Source organism: Aotus nancymaae, unplaced genomic scaffold (genome assembly GCF_030222135.1).
Source record: "Aotus nancymaae isolate 86718 unplaced genomic scaffold, 86718_ANA_hifiasm-v0.15.2.pri h1tg000039l, whole genome shotgun sequence".
NCBI classification, from domain to species: domain Eukaryota; kingdom Metazoa; phylum Chordata; class Mammalia; order Primates; family Aotidae; genus Aotus; species Aotus nancymaae.
Window position 1 is genome coordinate 2045160 of NW_026988453.1, and position 24234 is coordinate 2069393.

At 34.2% G+C, this 24234-nt stretch overlaps 1 long non-coding RNA gene across 1 annotated transcript in view; it reads right to left on the reverse strand.

Annotated features, from left to right (window-relative positions):
- Positions 1 to 24234, reverse strand: part of LOC105722213 (uncharacterized) — a 93192-nt gene that overhangs the window by 37422 nt on the left and 31536 nt on the right. Inside the window, exon 2 of the long non-coding RNA XR_001108514.2 lies at positions 17483 to 17641. This is a non-coding gene — a long non-coding RNA (uncharacterized LOC105722213). The remainder of the gene's footprint in view (positions 1 to 17482; positions 17642 to 24234) is intronic.

Sequence of the window (24234 nt, forward strand, 5' to 3'; positions counted from 1 at the left end):
TGTATTTTTAGTAGAGATGGGGTTTCACCATGTTGGCCAGGATGATCTCAAACTCCTGACCTCGTGATCCGCCCACCTTGGCCTCCCAAAGTGCTGGGATTACAGGCATGAGCCACTGTGCCCAGCCCCACATTTAAAAATTAACAGTGCCTTTTGCTCCTTCTTTTTTGGAAATAGATTATGATGAAAGGAGCAAAGATATTTTGATGAAGTGACTGCATGTTGACATTTTCATGCCACATGAGGAGAAGGATAAATTCACTACGCCTGCGCTTGTTCTCTTGCAAGAGCCTGGGGAAATGATAGTCCGGTGATTTGACATGAAACTGGATTAACCCAAAGGATAATGAGTAGTTACCTTTCGGGGATTTCCCTCATGTGTTAAGGCATGAATGATATTTCTCTTCACTAAAATTCAAAAAGAAATAAACTACAAACAGTCCTCGTGATAATTACTGAACTTTTCCATGCATAAATAAGTACGTTTGAATATACCAAAGTGTATTATTATCCAGAGTTCCTTATAAAGATGAGCTTAGGTGGCAGCCCCGAGGGACCTGGATTTGAGGCACCTGTGCAATTCCTATCATATCAGTTCAGGACAAGTAAGATTTGTATCTAAGCTCAAAAATATCTTTAGTACCACGAAAGCATTAATGCTCCCTATATCTATATTGAAGGAGATTTCTGCAGTAATTCTTAAGCACCATGGGTCTGGATGATTAAGAACTCTTCCCAAACTCATCAAATCTAAATGTGATGCTCAGTCTCCTGATTAAAGAAATATAGCATAGAGCCAGTTACATACTTCACTTAGTATTTAAAAGATGCATTCAGTATATGTAGACTTTATTGTCTGGGATAAAATACTGTATGTTAACGTCAATAAAAACTAAATGGTGGTCATGGGTAGCATAGGTTATGGAAAAAGTACAAATTAAAAACTAGAAGATTTGAGATATTATTATACCATTTATCAGCTATGAAATCCTAAGGAAATTATTTAATATCTCAAAGATCTATTTCTCAAGAGAAAATGAACAGCTGCCAACTCCGCTATCTACTTCATGGTGTTGTGGTGAGAATTAGTTTAGCTAAGAAAGGCAGAAGCTAAACTGGATAAAACGCATTTTGATATCAGGAAGACTAAAGTTTGACCTTTAACATTACAACTTCCTCATTGAAAGACTTTGTACACGTAACCTCTCAAAATCTGTTTCGTCTCCTGTAAAATGGTCAAGACAGGGTTGAGCCAGACTGACTTGACTATCTCTCTCTCTCTCTATCTCTCTATCTATCTATCATCAATCATCTATCTGTCTATCAGCTTATCTATCAAATAATCATCACATTGTGAATATTAGCAAATATTAATGAAGTAGAATAAAGTATTTTTTGATAGGTATTCCATGCAAATGTAACCCATTATTAAGTGGAGTAGCATGAGAAAAAATTATGTTTATAAAACGTGCTCTTCAAATGAGTAATTTTATGTCTATAGTTAAAATTCTAACAATTTCATATTATTGAAATTAGAATATAGCAACTTGGGTATTGCATCAATAAGACTTGTTCATTTTTAGAAGATTAAATGCATTCAAGATATATAAAATGTGTACTGTCTTTATCCTTCCTTCTTCCAATCTAAAGAAAGTATTCTCAGGGTTTTGTCTTGCTTTGTTTTGTTTGTTTTTAGACAAGGTCTGGCTCTATTGCCCAAGCTGGAGAGCAGTGGTGTGATCTCAGCTCACTGCAACCTCTGCCTCCTGGGCTCAAGCGATTCTCCCACCTCAGCCTTCTGAGCAACTGGGACTCCAAGCACATGCCACCACGCTCTGTGGTGTATTTTGTAGTTTTTTGTAGAGATGAGGTTTTGTCATGTTGCCCAGGCTGGAGCTCAAGTGATCCACCCACCTTAGCCTCTCAAATTGCTGGGATTACAGGCATGAGCCACCATGCCAGGCCAATCTCAGGGTTTTCTTTTAACACCTAGGATGGCAACTGCCCAGGATGATAACTAATGAGAGTTCTTAAAAATATTCATAGTAAAAATAATTGAAAGTAAGGACTAAAAAAGATGTTTGTATACCTCTGTTCAGAGAAACAGTATTTACAATAATCAGAAGGTGGAAGCAACCCACTGCCCTCTGTTCATCAAGGTTAAATGGATTAAAAACATATGATACATATATACACAATGGAATATTATTTGGCTTTAAGGAAGAATATTCTGCTACAATATAGATGAAACTTGAAGACATTATGCTAAGTGAAATAAGTCAGTCACAAAAAGACAAATACTACATGGTTTCACTTACATGAAATAACTAGAGTAGTCAAATTTATAAAGACAGAAAGTAATACGTGGCTGCCAGGAGATAAAAGGAGGCAGGATAGGCATTACTGTGTAATGAGAATAGAGTTTCAGTTTGGAAAAGTAAGTATGGAAAAGGTAGAGATGATTGATGGTGAAGTTGCACAACGATGTGAATCTACTTAAAGCCCCTGACCTGTACACTTAAAATGGTTAAAATTGTGAAATTGGTGTTACATACATTTTACCAGAGTGAAAAAAAAAAACTTTCTATCTGGTAATTTTCTGTACATTTCCCTACATTCTTATACCTATGCTTATAGTTATAACCTTCAGATTTGGTATTAATATTCAGTATTTCCATAAGAAATTTGAAAAGGTATGGGAAGAAAAATGAAATGGGTCATTTTTGCATTGGCTCGATCGTTTAATTTTAACCTCCATATCCAGAGTTTAAAATGAATTTGTTTAATCCATACTAAGATTACCAAAATGGATTCTGGCTTTGCCGCCTCTTCTAGTTAATAGATTTGGAAAGAATGGTTGTGGATTGATATAGCAAGGCAGGTATTTTATAAAACCACTCAAGTAGTTACTTATAAATAGATTCGATGCCTGTGCGTAAATAATACTTGTAAAAATGATGAAAATATTTAATCTTAGAAAATGGTTAGGTCTTTTAAAAGGAAGCTGGTGTAGTTTTATATTAATATCATAATATGCTTCATATATATTCATTAGAGTTTTAAAGTTCTATGTTTCACATATATACCTTAATCCATTCAAAAACCTATGACTCAGAAATTTCTACTCTAGTACATACCTTAGAGCATTTATTGTCCATGTGCACCAAGACATGCATACAAGATTTGTGTAATTGCAAAGCAGATAACAATTTAGATGTCCAAAAAGGGAACAAAAAATTAAATTAGGAATACTTACATAATTTAATTTAATACTATACACCATGAAGAATATCAACATACAACTATGTGCAACAATGTAGATGACAATTGGAAACGTATTACCATTTCTGTAAAGCTCAAACCAAGCTAAACTTTCATTTGAAAAGGTAATCCTAAAATTCAGGAGGGTGGAGAACCATCGTGAAAATCTATGTAGGTGATACACGGCACAGTTTAAGGGGCATCATTCATATCAGGCCTGTGTGTAATGGTAGGCATCCCTTAGATTTGTAAAGTACACACCCTACACAACTGTATGTGGAGACTTGATAACAGTAACTTCTGAGGCAGTGAGGAAGGCAGAGGAGAAGTGCAGAGGTTGCTTTATCAATTTTGGTGCTGCTCTAGTTCTTAAATTGGACAGTAGATTTACAAGTGTTCATTATATTGCACATAATCTCTAGTATTTATCAAATAATTACATTTCCAGAAACAATTCTGGGATTTATCCTAGTTGTGGGGTAGAAGAGAATAGGGATATAAAATTAACTATTTTCCACACAAAGAAAAGTGTTCTTTCTACTCTCTTCTTTTGCCACTGGAAACCACTATTCTTTTTTTTACTCCCAATAAGAAAAATAAGTATTTTTATAAAAATATTGCATTATGTGTTCTCATTTAGCTACATAGTATTCTGACAATAATTTCCTAATTGACAATGATTTTTTATCAAATGTCAGACAAGTGTGGAGACATCCAATCCTGATTCAATGAGAAAGTGTTATATTAAATTATCCCCATTCTCAGTAAATACCTTCTGCATCTCTTCTCTGGTTCCTCAGGTAAGTAAACTACGTTTACGTTTCCTTGGAATTTCCAGATTGAGAAAAAGACTTTACTCCTCAAATCGATTATGTTTCCAGTACCCCCCTTTATTTCTACTCTCTATGTAGCAAACGGAAGATGTGATTTTCTACACAAAAGTAATAGGAATAAAAGTCAGTCAAAATCATTTAGACTTTTATTTTATCGTAATAGTTGGCTTTTTCCAAAACAGATATACATATTCTCATAAATACTCTCAGCTGATTTTATCTAATATAGTGTCACTTAAGAAATGCTTCCCATGGGCTTGTTAAAATCACTTTTCCTCAACAAGCATATTGCATCTCAATCTTAAAATGAACATGTGATTTAAAAATTCATTATATTTTCAAGTTATTTAAATCTACTCTTCAAAATGCATGAAGCTCCCTGTTGTATTTTGAAGCATGAAAGCAAAGTTATCCATCAGTTACTAATCTAGCGTATGCTCCTGGAAAAAAATGAGTTTTGCTTTTTAAAATGGCTATGGTAACTACTTATCAATATATATAATATTGGATATCATGAAGGTACAAGTTAATTGTGTATTCCTGATTATATCTATTTTTGAGGAAAAGTTGATTGCTTCTGTAGAAAATGTAACATCTAGGAGGGGGTACAGCTCAGGGGTAGGGTATGGGACTGCAGATCAAGAAAATGAAGCATCTTATTTTTATATGTACAGAAATATTCTGAGTAAAATGCTAATTTTCAGCAAGTTTTTATTGTTAAGTTACTATAATAAACATTATGTTAGAAGTACATATTCAAATGAAAACTTGTCTCTCCAGTGACATTTGAAGCACACCATCTGCATCATGTGCTATAGCAGAATTCAGAGAACAGCTCCTTCCCTTTATATATAATAGTCATTCTATTATAAATCAGTTTATCGTAAAATACTTTGCTTAGAGAAAGCAATACATTAGCTTTAATTTTCTGATGGAAGCACATTCTTAATTTTCACGTCATAAGTGTCTATAATATGCCATGTGCCATGTGATACATTAGAGAGAAGAAAATCCTAAAATCAAAAACCAAAAATGTGAAAGAAGTGTCTTGCAGAACAAAAAGAAGAAAAAAAGTCTCTAAGTTGGTTTAAATTTAGTAAGTTAAAATAGACAAAGTATGCCTTTGTCTATCTTGATTAGGTCAACTCCTAAACCTAGTTTAAAAGGCAGTTTACTCATTTTTTCTACCAAGAGAGAAAAATGAGGGCAAGTACAGTATAGAAGAATTTTTAAATGAGACAAACTGACAGAACATAACATGGTGTCCCATCAGATGATGTGGTGTTTTGACTGCATGGCTACAGAGGGCTATAATTTAAATGCCATTAAAGACACATAAGCTTTAGCATGGAGACAGGAATACTGTAAAATCTTTTGGGCTGTAGTCACAATGCAGATAAAATGGTTCCTTTGATCTGCGATGCCAAAGTCTGTTGTCCAGAAGTGAAATGTCTTTGTGCTTCTGTCTTAAACTAAGACAGATTTCATTTTTCAGATCTAAGCCATTTTGTGAACACCTTATAAAATAAAGTGCATTTTTATCAAGCAGAGCTTAGGTTTCTTCCATTGTTATTTTAGGTTACTTTATGATTTTGTAGTGCTCAAAAAAATGTGCCCAAAATACACACATCTGGGTTGAAAGTGACGAGACTCTAACTTCAAATGCCTTGTTGTGAACAGTGTAGTGGCATTTGTATGGTAGGAGTTACGAACATTATAGTTCTCTTTTTTATATGTTTTTCTGGTTAAGCAATGGTGATATTTTGTCGTAAGACTAAGCTGAACATAAACACACACAATCGACCTCTGTAAGAAAGCTCAGCAGTTAAAAGTCTGTAATAAAATATACGCTGCACAATCTGCAAAATCACACCTAATGCTCCCCAGATTAAGTCTCTAAAGTTTAACAATTATAAAATGTTAACAATTTTTAGGCATTAAAGTGCTACATTATTAAGGGGAAGCTACAATGTGGGAGATTTTCATAATAAATTCATTATGTCTTATTCCTTTAAAAAACCAGAGAAAAAGAAGCAGTTGTTGGGATTTGCACATAGTCTTGATGGCTTGCTGTACGCTGTACATGACCTATTACATTTATTCCAAATACATAGATAATATTTGAATGACAGTATGTCAATGATAGCTTCCAGTATCTAGTATATTTGAGGTCTTAATGACTTATATGGCAATTCTCCTTTATATTAAAAGATAAGGAATATTATTTTTGAAAAGTATATAGTGAGTTTGAGTTAGAGATAGAGATATTTTTGCCAAGATTAAATCTAGTATTAAAAATGTTATTTATCACGCTATTCTAATTAGACTTAAGAACTATTTCCAGTTTCTTTCCTATGTGAAAATTTTGGGATGATTAAAGGCAGTTTCTTTATCAGTCGAAACTAACATTTTCATTCTGTCAAAATTTATGTTATCAGGTGAGAAAATCTTGATAATAAACTTCACTAATGTCAGATTTGAATAGCTTAAAGGCAAAATGTCTTATGCATAAATCATCTGTTTTGTTAATTTTCTGCCTGGATACATTTTATTATATTATGGCATAACACAATTCTTAAAGCCAACTTTCTGACCAAGAGGTTTTTGGAAAGTAAAGAATGATTTTTAAATGTGTAAGAAAAAGGAAAAGAAAAATAAACAGCTTAATCAGCACTATTTCTGACACAAATCGTGCTCAAAGTAAAGCAATTCAAACATATGGAGCATTTCTGCAAAACACTCATCAACAAGCAAATAGTCAAAATCAAAGCCTGTAACTGAACTCTTCAATAATATTGTTATAAATATTTGATAATTTCAACCATTTGTCATGTAGCAAAGGATATCTGTAACTTTCAGCTGAAAGGATGTTCTTTCTTTGTTCTAAATATTTGAGATCAGTTTGCATTTAATAGAAACAGAAACACAGTTTGCTCTCTGGCCCAACAAGGAGGCTAACAGAGATGCTTCTGTTGAAAAGCCTTTCCTTAGTGTTTACTATTCCCCACCTTTGACATACTATTAGGAAAGACTCTAGAAGATAACCTCCCTGAGAACAGTGTCCCAGGCATCCTGCTTGTGTTTCCCCCAAAGCTCAATACGTTATACCAAATGATCAGTGCCTGACTGTAGAATGGTGTACCCATGTCTCCTTTGTGTAAGTGGATCCCTTGGCAATAAAAAGTATATTACTGGCATTTTGTCCAGACCTCTGAAAAATATCAATGATGTGTAAAGACACCATCATATAAAAATAATTCTGCTTTACTGATTCTGAAAATAATTTATCTGACTATGAAAGTCCAAGAACAACCCAAGATTCATACAGCATTTCCTATGACTCATTGCAGGCTGATGAAAAGTGAATTTTAGTTAAGATAAGAAAGGCAAGCAGCATGAATGACAATGAAAACAGTTGTATTTTTTGTGTCTGATTTTGAAATCGTTTTTAAAAAACTTCTATCAACATCTTTCTAGAATCCATAATTGCTAATGGTTACAAGTATCAGCCCCAGGCAAATTGCCTCGTGAGATTTTCTGCAGCAGTGAAGGTAAACAAACCAGTCACTTTCTAAACAAACATTGCTTTTATGGTTATTTAAGCCTGCAGTATACCTTGGAGCATTAGAATAATAGGATAATGCACAATATCTTCTGTTGTCGTAGGAACACTTGAATAAAACCGATCAAATGCTTAAACATACACAGAATCAGTGTAATAGAAAATATATTATAAATGCCTGGCAAAAATATTTTTAACCAGAAAAGGGTATCAGAAATTAGAGTCGCTGAATACAAGGCATCAGCAGTCACTTAACGTGAACTATTAAATTGTGTGTGAGAGAGAAGAGAGAAAAAGAATAGGAGAGAGGAACGACCTTGCGATTTAATCTGTATGAGTGTAAAATTCCAGAAGAAATAATTAAGCAAAGAGAAATATTAAATTTAATTAGAATTTAGGGCAAATAAAAATATACAATGGAAAACATTACCATGTTTTAAAAGAAATGTAGGGAAGAGGGAAAATAGAAATAAAAAATAAAATGTATAAACTAAATCAAAATCACATGTAATTAATTATATTTTTGCAGAGCTTTGCTGTGAAATAAAGCAATCCTCAATCTGTTCTGCAGCAAGACAGTTTAGTTTCTGTGAGATCATTGGCAATCATTTTGATTAACAAAGTAATTGTAGAGTAGTACTAAAATCCATTTCATTCTTAATTTGATGAACCAAAGACACTAATGCTCTTAAAATGAGAATAATAATTATTTGTAGCCATTTAAAGATAAATTTACATTAAATCAATCTAGCAGTCATCCCTTTGATTATTTTTAAAGAATAGGAGCAATCTGAAAACACAACATACAGATTTATCAGCTCAAAAACACAAAATAGGTTTAGACATTTGGTGACGCTAAAATGCAGTTAGATTTGCCCAATACTTAGTAGTTTTGCTCCTCTCTTAGAGTCTTGATTTCTAGAAAATTCATAAATATCTGAAAAACTCTGCTAACAGAGGTGCTATGTAGGCCAATACAGAGCATGATGATTCTCACAAGACTTTTTAACTTAAATTAATTAATTCTCTTCCAAGGATTTAAATAGGAGCATATATTTGGGTGAGTCTTCTTCCATGTTGATCATTTGAGAAAATGATGGCAGAAGTGATTATGAGCAGAATAAGCTTTAATTCTCGGATGTGGTACTCTACATCTAAAATGATTAAATTTGGAATATGACATCAGTAAGACAAAGACAACATTGACACCTGTGAGTGGTTCAGACTGTGACATGTTTTACATTTGTGTATAATTCCAAAATGTGGTTGCCACAAAATAATGTGTTCACCAACATCCAAGCTTTTTGAGCTGCCAGAAAATATCAAAACAATTGGTGCTCTTTGGAATGTATAGTTAACTTCCTGCTAGGAGAGGAGTCACAGCTGCTACAGTAGCAGTGGGTTTCCAGATGTCAAGGCTGTGAGGATAGTGAGGTAATTGCAGGAAGGAAGGGATACAATTTTGTTATCACAGATTACCCTCCCCATTGAAAAGGCTAGATACAGCATTAGTGTCACTGCTTTGGATACGCATATTATGAACTGGAGGTCCTCATGATGAAGTGTGGAGATCTGTATATTTGCTTCCATGGAAAGGGCTGGGCCAGACTTATTAAAATGTGTGGGAAACAGAATAAACGCTCTCAAAGCTCTATTATTGGATTTATAAAGCATCTATAAGAGTTAATAAGGACAATAACCAAATAAGAAATTTTAACTATAAATGTTCCAGTACTATAGCTCATCCACTGAATTAAGAGAAAACAAAATATTTAGATATCGATAAATTAATCAGCAAATCTGCTTAAGGCTGTCTTTGTATACTAGTGACTGAGTGGAGGAAACAGATGATGATTTTTTTCAATATTCAACCTAGAAGAATTTCTTTCTGAACTTCCCATGCTCTGCAGTCAAAAGAGTACATGTTAGTGAAAACTCTGTTTTTCATTCAGAAGCTACAATCCTGTTGCCATATTTCCACATGGGAATTTTAAAGACTACAGTATTTTGACATATTTTATTGTCAAAACCAGTACATATTTGTCCACACAAATTAAATTGAAATTAATTGAAGAAATTCAATTGAACAATTCCTTTTTTTTCCATTGAAGAGTCTGTCTTACTCATTGTACCGAAGGTACTTACTAGTTTAAGTTTCTTTGTAAATGAATGGGATAACTGGTGCATCAGTTTCACCTAAAATAAGGCAGGATTGAGGATACTGTGAGAGTGATGAGTAGTGAACAGTTCTCCATTCATTCTAGCAGCCATGAAGAGAGGGACTTCTCATCTCACTCATACCAGATACACTCTCCTCCACTAAAACACTAAGCTTTTCATAGTTTTAGAGGACACTTGCCTATCACTGTTGAATCACATTGAGCTATTAATGGTCAACTAAATGACCAAAAGTCCCATGTGCAGTTCTTGCTTCCTGTCTCTCACATTCTGTAGAATTTTGAAATTAGAACTTCATGTCTGTCTTGCTAAACCTGGCCTATTATATCTGGCTAAGGGACGCTGGACTGTACAATTCAGAGAGTACCACCTCTATCATCAACTCTTAAGGGTTCTTCCTGAAGTTGCACAGGCTTTATGGCTGCAGGTGGCCTGTCTACCTTTGAAAAAATTTTTTTTAAATCATGGATAATTTGTTCACTATAGTAGATTTCCTCTAGTTTAATTAATAATATATCTTAAATTTAATAGAATCCTGTCAACGTTTAAATAAAATTATTGAATTAGTGGGGGTTTAAAATACACTCAGGTGATAACATATGGAAGGGCAAGAGCTATTGAGTACTTTAGGGAGGGTTGAAGACTGAGGGTAAATTGATTAATTCTTCCCTGGCAGGTGAAATAAGAATAATTATAAGAAGATATGAACAAAATATTGATAACAAGAATTTGCTAGTCTAGGAAAATGACCTCTGACTTGGTCGTAGACATTTGGAAAAAAGTTTTTAGCTAATTCAAATTCCTGTTTAGGAGTTGGTTATCAGTTTTGTTTTTCTGTTAAGGTTTCCTGTCTTTCAATGGCATGTAAAGAATCTCTCATTAAAACCAACCACTCTCATTCCTTCCTGTGATAATGCTGATTTGGTCTATCATAAAAAAGAAAATCCTAATTAATATAGTTTATTTCTTTTATCTACCCCACCTTTGCTATTTTAATAAAGAGAAAGTTCTCAAGTCAAATAAGATGTACCTAAAATTCAGCATGTCTCTAGAACAATGACTATAGTACTGGATCACCTGAGAACCTGTTAGGAACACAGGTTCTTCAGAAACTCTGAATATGAAGCCCAGCAACATGCATTTCAAAAAACCCTCCAAGTAATTCCGTCACAGCTAAAGTTTGAGAAATTTTGACCTAGCAAATTTATAGTAGCTAAGTGTTTGTTCAGTAACGAAGTTGAAAGAAATAGTGACCCAGCACTTGGTTAAAGGAAACTGTGATTTCTTTTCGATGTGAACATATTCACGATAAAAATGTTTTGTCACATTTCAAATATACTGGCAATGATAAGTTCTCATATCCACTTTTCCTCTTTATGGCATGTCATGTTATTTGTTATCAGGGAAAGACTTTATTGTAATTTAAAAGTGCAACATACAGAAACGAAGCATTGTTGCCCTAAGCTCTTCATAAAGGAAAAAATTGAACCATAAACATGCCACCATTTATTATTGAGTTACTACAACTTGGACTATAAAGCCTCCCAAGTTTAATATCTGAATTTTCATACTGCAGATTCATGGTAATATGTTCAGCAACATTACAGTTAATACCTGAAAGGAGGGGGCCGGGAGCGGTGGCTCAAGCCTGTAATCCCAGCTCTTTGGGAGGCCGAGGCGGGTGTATCACGAGGTCAAGAGATCGAGACCATCCTGGTCAACATGGTGAAACCCCGTCTCTACTAAAAATACAAAAAATTAGCTCGGCATAGTGGCGTGTGCCTGTAATCCCAGCTACTCAGGAGGCTGAGGCAGGAGAATTGCCTGAACCCAGGAGGCGGAGGTTGCGGTGAGCGGAGATCGCGCCATTGCACTCCAGCCTGGGTAACAAGAGCGAAACTCCGTCTCAAAAAAAAAAAAAAAAAAAAAAAATACCTGAAAGGAACTGATCCCACATCTATCCTTAGTGAACAATACTGGGTCTACAAAAACAAAAACAAAAACATATTTTATAATTCCTGGAACTAGATGTTTACTAAAATCTCAAATTTTAAAAATATAATAAAAAATACCAAATATTTAAATTTCAGTTCCTCCATGTCACCTAGTAGAGGGTTTTAAAGTAAGTCACCTGGCGGGGTGCAGTGGCTTGCACCTGTAATGCCAACATTTTTGGAGGCCAAATTAGGAGGATCACTTGAGTTCAGGATATCAAGAGAAACCTGAACAGGACAGGGAGATTTCATTTCTGCAGATAATTTTTTAAAAAATAGCTGGATGTGGTGGTACACATCTGTGGTTCCGCCTACTCTGGAGACTGAGGTAGGAGGTTCGTCTGAGTGGGGGAGGTTGAGGCTGCCATGAGCTATGATCACAGCAGTGCACTCCAGCCTGGGCAACAGAGTGAGACCCAGTCCCTAAATAAATAAATAAATAAAAAGAAAATAAGTGATCCTCAGGAACTTTGGGAAAAAAATCCATGTCATAAAGAATAAAGGGCAAATCAGCTCAGTCATTCCAGGTGCTCAATGAGGAAGCCAAATATACAAACACCCACACTCATTAGATATTTATAAATTTATACTGAAGGGAAACTTCCAACATTTAATAAATCTTTAATTGTTCATGTAGCTTTTTGTTACAAACTAAGCTAAAAGTTACTGGTTTAACAACTTTCACCATTTTTGAAAGAATAATAGATCAATTCCGTATAATATTTTTATTTCTATTATGTAAAGCTTAAGATTTCATACTACCTGGATATTTCTCTTTTATTGACTTGTCTCCTAGACTTCCAAGTGACTACTGTTTTTCCTTTCTTATCAATTTATTTCCACCAAAAGACACACACGCGCGCGCGCGCACACACACACACACACACAGAGGCGTATTAAGTTAATAGCTTCTCTACCACCTCACCATTAGTTAAAAAAATGTTGACAGTCCAGATTTTAGACATAATTAGCATGTTTATCAGCTCAATTTAATGATGATTTCCAAATTCTCTTCAGATTTTATCTTTCACTCTCAATATTTAGGGTGTTCTCCCAAGAAACCTGTGCTTTAATACATGGATAAAGCCAACATTTATAGAAAAGCACAGTGAAGGCTGCTCTTCTGTTAAAATCAGCTGCACGTAGAATCGTTATAGTAGAGTCTTGTTTTGTTACTTTTTCATGCCCAAAGGCAAGCATTTTACATCTATTTACTTTATTTACATTGCACATTTTCAAATAAGGCACAAAATATGAGCCTACATTCAGTATCTCTCAACATTCAACATGTGTTGTATAGCAAATATTTCAAGAGATGAATGCACCAGTAAGATTCTTATTTTTATGTCCTGCAGAAATGTTTGCAGTATAGAGCTATTTTTAATACATAAATTTTCTCTATGCAAAATTCCTATTAATGTTAATGCAAAGGATGAATAAAACTCATTTTGCATAAAGATAAATGAAAGCAAAAATGCCTAGACAAGTAGTGTAAGCAGATTTTGTCCTCTAGAGAACATTCAGCAATATGTGGGTATCGCCACAGTGGGAGGGAGTACTATTGGCATCTAGTGGAAAGTAGTCAATAATACTGATAAAAATCCTCCAATGCACAGCAAATCTCCCAAGGACAAAGAATTATCTGGTCCAAAGTATCAATAGTGGCACCTGTTGAGAAATTCTGGCCCAGAGAAAAATAAAGTGTTCTCTAGGCCAATATAAATTGACCATAGTTACTGTAATTTCCATGTTTCCTGCTTGAAAACTGAAAGCCTTCCATCATAGCAGTGTAACCCTGCAAGATGAATGAAATTCGCTTTTCTCATACTCAAAATCTCCACCTCCACTCTAATTCTCAACTCCTGGGGAGAGCTTTCCTTCTAAGTGCAGAAACTATGACTAATTATTACAGACAAGCATTGAGTCTCCACTTATTAACTAACAGGTTTTGCACTGGCATTTTGAGTTACGTGGTACGTTGCCCTGTGTAAATGTTTAGCTTTGTTAATCACTTTCTTTTTTCCTGAAAAGGAAGTCATGACATTATGAAATTACTGCTTCTTATAAAAAGTAGTCATTCTACTATCTATATAATTACTCTTCCTAATAAGACTTTTATTTCTATTTCATCTCCTTCTAAATTTTCTTTGTGATTGAAAATTAGTTGATAAAATACTAATACTCCCATTCTCTCTCCCTCTTTCTTTTCCTTTTTCCTCCTCCCCATTCTCTCTCTCTCTTTCTCTTCCTTTTTCCTCCTCCCCATTCTCTCTCTCTTTCTCTTTAAAAAAAAAAAAATACTAAAGCACAGTCCAATTTCTAAACAATATAAGCTTTTGATCAAAACATATCTTTTATTGTGCCTTTCAAAAACTCTTACATTAGCTCTGGAAATGTTTTCTCTAGTGCACATTATGACCTTTTTACTTTTTAGCCAAAGGATGTTTCTAGGGTTCCCTGGCTAAAGATGTCACTCAAAATTTAGTATGATTTTGTGAAATAAAGTTAACAATAGAAAAATGTTGCTGTGAATTTATAATTTATCTATAAATATAAAAATAGAAATTGGGAATAATGTATTCTTGTGCAACCTGATTTCAAGTTTCATTGAGTTATATCCTTCAGTGCTATTTGTGGAATATAGGCAGGTGATACCCAGCTGCACTTCCTGTCCATGACGATTCTAAGAAAGGCAGTTGGTGTGAAGCCTCATTATTTCAGCTATATTTGATTATAGATACCTTTACACCTGCAAACTCTGATGATATCTTCATATCAACTGTTACAGAGAAGTCTATAGAAGTACCAAGAAAAAATATTTATGCTCATCCTCATTGTGACGATTTCCCTGTATGTTTTTTGGCTAAAAGAATTCAATTTTCTCCATATCAAAATTAATTATATGATAGCAGTGTATATTTTCGATACTACTATTTAAATTATGACAGCCATGGAGACAATTCAGATCTTGATGACATTCATCTGAATTTGGAGTCCATAAAATATAAATTAAGCCTGCTGACTGCCACATGATTCTGATTTCTTTTTTTAAAAAAATGATTATTTTTATTTCATTGAGATGTGTCCTCAACATTTTGAGACTGAAACATATGATCTGAATAAATAACAGTTAGCTCTTAATTGTGGAAATGGAGAACACCTCAAGTATTGTTATTTCATCAAAATGTTCATCTTTACCTGAAGAGATGACCATATTTTAAACATTTGAATCAAAATACCCTTATAATTAGAAAGCTAATAAAATTATATTTCCTAAATACATCTAAGACTTGCATTGCTAACCTTAAGTCAGTCTTGAAGGCTTTTGGAATAATGACTTTTTGCTTTTTTAGTTTTCAAAAATCCTCCTTTTCAGTAACATCACCACACACATTTTTGTATGGTATTTGAAATATTAATCTGAGTGGATATTTCCTTTAAAATTATTTTATTTCTTTAGAAAACTAGAAAGCCAGTTTAGGGGTATAATTTAAAGTTTAAAAGCCTTGCTTAACAAAAATATTTACTGGTGTATTTCATATGTTGGTTTTAAAAACATTATGTCTCTTATATATTCAAGAACAAACTATATTTCTGTAGAATAAAGCTGATAGGATCTAGCTGTTTATTGGCAATGCTTTTCCTCCCCACTTCACCACTGCCAATTTCTATGGGAATCCTCATAAATGAGAAGAGGAGATTTTTTTTCCTTCATTTTTTTTTAAAGAATACAAAGCTAATAATAGGAAAAAAAAACCTTCTGATCTCCAGCAAAACTGATGAAATAGCTTACCTTCTTTTCTTCTGGGTAATCCCTTTGTTCTGGTTAAAACTACAGAACTGTAAGTAATAAATAACTGGAATGCAAAAAAAAGTGAAATAGGGATTGTACTAGTATCCAAAAATAATATTTATTTATGCACGGAATTTGACTGGTTTATATATGTTATACATATACAGAAGTCAGAAGATTTATTTACCATCAAAGTAAGTTTTGCTATGTGAATAACACACTCAGGCATTCAATACATATTCTTGCCTATGTTAAATGATGGACGGTTATATTTTACCGTGTACATGTTTTGACAATTATATTTCTTCTCAAACAGTCCTAACCAGTTTCTGAGAAAGTATTTTCTTGTCTAAATATATGGAAAACTATAATTAAGCCAATAGCACTTATAGACAAGGTGAATGGCTTAGGACAGATTATTTTTTGTGCTTCACTTTCTTCATCTGAATATGAGGGTTGTATTATACAGTTTCTAAATTTTCTACAAGCTCTGGAATTCTGTTAATTTTAATGAAAAATAAGAATAAAGACAAATTATAAATTGAATTCTCAAGATCCTAGTGAATATCATGCAAATTAGACAGGTATATAAATTTATCATTTTATTGGTGTCCCCGCTTCTATCAAAATTCATGCCTCAAATTACTTCACCTACAAATGTTCCTGACACCCATAGAACACAACATGTTCAAAAATGAATTAGTGGATTGGGGAGACCCTTCTGAGATGCACCGCCTCCTTTCTAAACATAATCTGATTCCTGGGGACATCCAGATGGAACAGTAGCCAGAGGCCAAGAAACTACAGTTAAAACAAAAGGGTGGGGAAAGAGGAATGAGAAGGAAAGTAAAATATGAAATTGTCAAAGAAAGAGATCAAATCAAGTGGAAAGTGTGGGGACACAGCAACGGAGCGAGGAATAGAAACTAACTGGGAAATGGATCCGGCAAGGAATCACCTACAGCACATCTTCAAAACCAGGGGCCTGACTCACTGTCAGATGCAGAGGTGTCTTCCTCCCAGACTCTGAGCTCTAGTAGCCACATCTGTAAATTGCCTGACTCCAACAGCTGATGTGGTTGCCACCACAAAAATAGAAATTACAGCTTTCAACCCTTCATTTTATCCCTCTTACCTATAATCCTCTAGTTCCAGTCTGTCTGACCACTTGACGAAGGTTTTCTCGGTTTTTGTTTTGTTTTGCTTCGTTTTTAACATTAGTTCAGCATTGGGGGAACACTTAAATATGTTTTACACACAGAGAACAGTAGATAGCCCTGGAAACCCTTGATGAGAAAAGATATATCCTGCTGGGAACATAAAATGGCACACAGGGCACACACTAACGATTCTTGTAATTGAGATTGTCATGTGTCTTATTAAAAGCCATCATTTACCTGGAGGTCTTTTTTGAAAAAAATGCAAAGATGCTTTACAGATTTTACTTAAGAATGCTTCTCAAAGCCTTACTGATCTATTTTCATACGTATGTTGTTTAGTGAGGTCCTTCAAAGGGCTTCAAGGTTGACTTTTATATTTAAAAAGAGTGAAGATGAAAGCTATTATTTAGATACAGCATTGCATTCAGTGGCACCAAGATGCTTATTACAAGTGCCCTGATGAGACAGTCGAAGCGTCTCATGGAAGCCAGTCCCCTCTAATGTGTGTTTTGGTGCGCTGTCTGCTGGTTCGCCTAAGTGATGTGTCATACATTTGATGAAAGGATAGTAAATGACATCAATTATAAAAGACATCTACTAATGAGAGGAAGAAGAGGAAGAGAGAGAGATGGAAAAAAAGAAGAAATTCTCTGCAATGGAGAGAGCAAAGCACTTTGACTGAACTAAAAGCAATGACGTACCTTAATCACGCCCTAATTTTAGGGTATGACCAACCAAGCTCCTCACTCTTCTTTGGAAACATGACATGTTTCTTCAACTTCTGTACAACTGTCATTGAAGATTTGAATCAATCTGCCTTCAGTTTCCATCATGGATTGTGGGTAATTTTGCCAGGATCTCTGTGCAAAACAAAACAAAAAGATAGGCCATGCTGAGCAAATTAGCTGAAATTTATTTTTAGCCTTTTATGGGGATGTTTTCCAGTTCAACAATCCATAGGGATCTGCCAACTTTTCACATTGTAAATTTTCTCCTTTTTAGGGCTACTAATTTGGTCACAGAAAACATTGTTTTCTGTTTTTTGTTTTTTCTCTCTATAAATAAGCTTTGTCAAATAACCAGAGATTAGTGAGAAGATAAACTAGTTTTGGATATTTCTGGCATACTCATTGAATATAAGGCCTACTTTTTCTCTCAATGCATTTCCCATGAGTAAAAACATTTAAAATATTACATTAAATATTAGCATAATTATTAATAAAATCCTAGATTTTATTCTCAAACATCTTATATAAATATATTTGCTTTTTAATCATCCAATATCTCTAAAGAGACTAATTTTTCTACCTAATTATAATAATACAATTTTATTTTAACATACTTCTTCTAGTATCTTAGCAAAATTTCAAATAAGAAAATATTAAAAGTGATTAAGCGGTGTGATTTTTTCCCCTTCGATTGGGCTAAACAAAGACAAACAAATGTGTTTCTTTTCTCTTCCATATTGAAGTATAGAATCCTGATATTTTGTTTAAAAAAATACTGTAAGAGACTGCTTAGAATTTGTAAGTGTGATGACCTTCTTAGGTTAGTCATTACATATTCTCTCTTTAAGAATGTGTTTCTATAACTTACCTTTCAAAGGACTATCAATATTTTCCTGAACATTTTCAATATTACAGTATGTTTTCTTCCCATGATATTCTGTGTTGAAAGCTCTAGGGACTGCTGAGGAAGCACAGCTAAAGAGGTGTGAGTGACCCTGTTGGCTGAAACTGCATGAAAGTGCGTTGAACAGCTTCACATGTCATCCACTGCTATTCTTGCCTTCCAAGGCAGAGGCAGTGGGCTTGGCAGTGTGGGAAGGGGCATAATCTTGCCCGAATTTTCTGGCTGGATTTCTGGGTCACTCTGGTTCACACTGGCTCACTCAGCTATTCTGTGTACATAAACTTAGTAGTGAAATGACTAACAAAGGAAGGGTGAGTTAATATCAAACAGTCATATAAATTAAATATAAATAAATAAAGCAGATATACTTTAAGGAATTAAATGTCACAGAGTATCAGATTTGATTTTATGGCATGTGAAACGTTCTGAAAAGTGAACAAATACACTAATCAACTGGTCTCTGGTATAGTGATTACATAGCTTTGGACTGATTTATTTTACTGAATTAACCAGGAACGTCCTGTACTAATTAATACACTGAACTGAAGCTTAAAGGTTTTCAACGACAGCAAAAGTTTTGCACACCCCAACTCCACGTATTAGCATTTTGTAGTCAGTGCTGGCTTTGTAGATTTAGCCCCAATTTTCTTCAGTGGGCAAAATTCCTCGTATTATAGACAGGGAAACTAAGACTTGAAAACTCCCTAAGATTACAGAGCAGCTGAATAGGGCTAAAAGGTCCAAATTTCCAAACCAGTGCTCCCATTTGATAAACAAATAGATGAATACTCGCTTACATTATTTAATATCTCATATGAAATATTAATTTTATCAATTAATGTTTTAAATACCTTGTTTAAATACTCTACAGTATTCTTCTTAGGTTGGAAATGATAGTGAAAATGTATCCTGACGTGAATATTGCTCTGAGATTTAAAGGGTTTGTATAAAACATTTAACAGACATAGGGTTTACCTAATATTCTCTTTCCTTTCAATTTCCTTTCAATTATCTCTCATTAGATTATAAAGGAATTTCTTAGTCTCTTTTCTCTGTCTGACCCTCTTACTGACCAAAGAAATTTAAGAAATTCAGGAGCTTGAAAAGGGATGAGAGAGAACCAAGTGTGTTTTCAATTTTTAAAAAAATCGTTGTAAAACTTTCTTAATTAAAACATCCCTAGTGTAATTTCTTGGTCTACTACTCCTGACAGCTACTATTAATTACACTTTCACCTGTTAAGAGTCTAACACTTTCTAAAACATATTAAGCCAAGTTTTCTGTAAGTATTGAGCCTATCTGTTAAGAACAGAATGATAAGGAATGAATTTGGGTGACCATGTAAGCAGGCAGGAAGAAAAGCCTAATCTTCCTTAGTAAATGACAAACTTTCTTTGTCTCCCAGTCCTAGCCTTTGTACCTACACACTGCCTGGTGTGGTGTGGAGGCCGACCATACGGCCCGCACTGTTAGATGGCAGAAGAAGGGACTGCAGAAGCCAAGGCCCTGGGCACACAAGCTAAAACTTGCATGCTTGGCAAGGCTCAGATGCCAACGTTTGAATCTCTAATAAACCACTCGCTGCCTCTCCAGTAATGATACCCTGGGGCTGCTGGGAGGGGATTCTTTTTATAGGAAACATACTCATAAGGATTTAATATTATCTTTCAGAACCCTTTGATTTAATGGTTTATTTAAAAAAAAAAAAACTTCTCCCCCTTATTTCGTAGACCCTATGATGTGAGGCAGTGCTAATTCCTAATCCAACAGAAGTATATAATCAACATCTCTCGACTGGGCTCAAGATTCCTTTTCCTTTTTAGCCGCGTGCTTAAAAAAAATGAAATATCTTGCCACTGAATGTCTTTTTACAGACTGAAAAGACTTTTAGGTTAAACAACATTTGTTAGGCTTTGATGCAATCAAATGCAATTTCAATCTTGAATTATTCAGCCCTGCCTCTCTGAAATTGCACATATGTGTCAGCTTTCAATTTTTCTCACTAGTGTTTTACACATGAAATCTATTTTCACTGAGAAAATGGAATCTTTGTGTCTTTGTCTGTAGGAGCGCTGCTTTCAGGCATGTTCTGGCAGGGGCTTTGACTGTCTAGGCACTGGGGGAGGGGCCTGGCAGTCATTTGTCAGCTTTTCTTGCATCTGTAATTTCTGGCCACTCAGCAGTATTAGAAGGTCTTAGAAAGGGGGTGAGGAGGGTGTGGGGAAGAGCTTGTCATTGATGAAAGCAAACCCCAAATAACTGCCCAATGTTAATAACCAAAGAGAGAAGGGAGTCTGAAAAACTTTTATTGTGCTTTAACGAAAAAGATTTTTTGGAAATAGCTAATTTACAAAATTGCACATAGTAACATTTTCAGATCTCAGTTTAGAAAGCCCCTGTCCATATTGTGTTACTGATTTCATTGCTTTTAGCTTGGCAAGGGCTCATGAAACTATTTTAATTTTCCACCAGTGGCTTCTGGTTATTTCTGCCCTTATTTCCTCGTAACAAAACTGACAGCCCAATTAAACATCTGCATTTTTTAATGTGAATTTCTCCATAACTATTTTGCTTTTCTTCTAAAACTTCCAGATGTTTTGGTTCCTTTATGATTTTAATACATGCAAGTATATTTGTTACCATTTCAAAGAGAGAGAGAGAGAGACAGTGCTAGAGGGACTGACCAGATGTTTCTATATGAAAAGCTTTGTAATACACCAATAATCGGGTCAGTATTTTTGTCTTTTTATGAGTATATTTACATTAGAATACATCTCATTGTCTTTCAGCACTTTACAATTTGAGTCGATCTATGCAACTTATTTTTGTGGGCCATTAGATTTCAGAATTCACATTGTGATCTGTTCATTAATTCTTGTGACAAATGAAGAAAGTAACCAATGTTGTTATCTCAGTATCTAGTAACAGGGATAGAAGCTGCTGTGATTTGTTTCTTATTATTTGTCTTGTTTTTTCCTATGGGAGATAAGAAGTTGTAAGTTATGTGAAGCAACAATGTATTTAAATTCAGTTTCCAGATGTGTACAAACGTTGACGGAATCATCAATGTCTTGCCTTGAAGTGTCTGGACAAGAGTTAAGAGTCTCTTGTATATTTCAAGCAAACCTGTTTCCCATAATTAATAACAGGAAGTCTCGTAAACAGACTTTTGCTGACAAATGAAACTGAAACAGTAACATATACACAGAAACATGGGAAAAGAAAACAATGCAGCATTGTATGCTTATTCCAGAAGAGTAGCTCAGTTCAGATATACTCATGCAATACTCACATAAAACCCCAAAGTAAAGGATTGTTAATTATATATTTCTGACCATTTACACACATGCTAGCAGAGTAAAGTCACTTATCATCCCACTGCTTAGTATTTGAAAGTGATCTCTGGCTATATAGATATTTGACATTTAGGCAGAAAATCATTATTTCCTGGAATATAGATTTTCCAGATTATCAAGTAAACATGAAGAAAGACAATCTTTAAAAAAAAAAAAATTATTATAAAAGTTTAAAAGTCCATTCTTGCTACATACTCCTGGAAATGAAACGGGAAAACATAATAAGGTAATTTTGGTGTAAGTTTGTGTGTGTGTGTGTGTGTGTGTGTGTGTGTGAGAGAGAGAGAGAGAGAGAGAGAGAGGAATGTATATCCAATGTGGGAAGGGTATATATTTATGAGGTCTCAGGTACACTAAACGCAACAGTCATTAATTAGACAGTTCACTGTGCAACTTGACCCACTCGTGCTTAAAGCTCCGGACAACGCTTCCGCTGGAAGTAATTTGTCTTTATCTTCCAATTGTGTCATAGAATGGGAACTCTCTGATCCCAATATTGATCTTGAAAGTAGCAAACTGAAGTTGTATGTGGTGTCCCTGCTTAGAAACATTGAGTTTGGGTTTAAAATTTAGTATTTTTTGTTTTGTTTTGTTTAAAAAAAATGGAATCAGCTATTTAATTTACAGTTAACTATTAGGAATGAATTGCTTGATTCTTAAGTGATTTTTAAAAAATTACATGTAAAAGGTAATTATCTGAGAACGGTTAGATGTAAAAAAAGCTTAATCAGATATTTATTTCTGTTTAAGATGAATAAGAGAATAAGCAATGAAGGGGAAAATAAGGAAATGCTTTTGTTTTATGCTGTGTTATACTGCACATTAAAAGATATATTTTGACCATTCGAGAGTAATAGAAAGACCTCAACTGTGTTACATACGTAGAATTACTTGCCTTCCTGGTAGGCTCTCATAAGTCATATCTTAGCACTAGAAAAATGAGAAAGGAGAGTGCCGTGGGTGGCAAGGGCAGCAGTTTGTGACATGTATAATATACATTCATATAACTGACTTAGAAACTGAAAACCAAATTTATTTTTTTCTTAACCATATCTGCAGTGGATATAAACTTGAGTCAGGGAAGTGACACTCAAAACTCCATAGGTCCAGTTACAAATAAATAACACTTGTTTCATATTTTATATTTACCTGAGTGAAAGAGAAGTACACATGACACACTTAACTCCAGAATCTTGTATTTATTGTGGAAGTTGGAATCAACCAAATAAATACCATAAATTTAAAAGAACAGTTCAGTTGGAAAAATTATCAGAGTAGACCTTTGCTAATTGCAAGAGAAAGTAAAGTATTCACTTGTTTGTAAAATTTCAGTGAGTTTGTAGGTAAGCAAGAACAACATGCAAAAATTTAAGGTGATTAAAGTGTACTTATTTGAAGATTTGTTCAGTATAGGATGGACTCTATATGCTGTTTTTTAGTTATATATCAGTTTTTAGGAGAAGCTTTTTGGGGAAAAAAAGTTCTAATGAATCCTAAATCATAAGAAATGACAATAGAGCTGTCTTTTGTTAAATCCCTATAGAAAGAAAAATAAAACCAATCAGGCTTCTTACTAGAATTATGCTATTTGCAAATTGATGCTTTGGAAATATAAAATGTCCTTCCAAAAATATTAGATAAAAGTCTTCTTGGAAGACTTTTAAATATAAACTAACATTTAATTGATAATCATAAATTTATATGAAAACAAAGAGGACATCCAAATTTTAAAATAATGATTTTCACAGGCAGACTCATTATCACACTCTCATTTCACAACGTTTAAAGCTATTCTTGGAAATGGTTTATCATAAAGACCATGTATATGACACGACTTACATTGTTTAGTGGTATGATCCCAGAGCCACCTAAAATCTGGTTACACTTATTTCTCAGATAGTTTGAGTAGAATTCCCAATACCTGGCAGGAATTCTATTCAACCTAACCTACCTGAGAAAAAAGGTAGGTTTCTCCTGTCTCTGGCTCCATCAGAGCACAATGTACTAGTCTTCAGGAAAAATTTGGTGTATGTATTTCAGAGAACAATGAGCTCTGTGTATAATTGTCAGAGAATCAGTAAATCATCTTGCTTGTGTAGGAAAATACTAACTAAAGTTTCATTTCTTGAAAACGAGATCTGGAAGAAAAAATATTATTGACCTCAGCATTATACATGCCATGGACATGGAAAAAGATTTTAATGAAAGGGCTAAAATATATAGAGCAAAGTTCCAAGTCAGACTTGTGCAAATGTTCTCATAGTAGGGTCTTTTGGTTCAAGTGGTTTGTGTATGGTGTATAAATTTCATTCCTGTTTGCTCATCCTATAAACACATGGTGGGTGATTTCTTTAGTATACTGTCTTCTAGTTTCTATTTGCATTTTAGTAACCTGCCCCAGAAAACAGTAAAAACCTGTATCTTGACTTCCGCCTTTCCCTCTATTATTAATTAATTTATTTAAT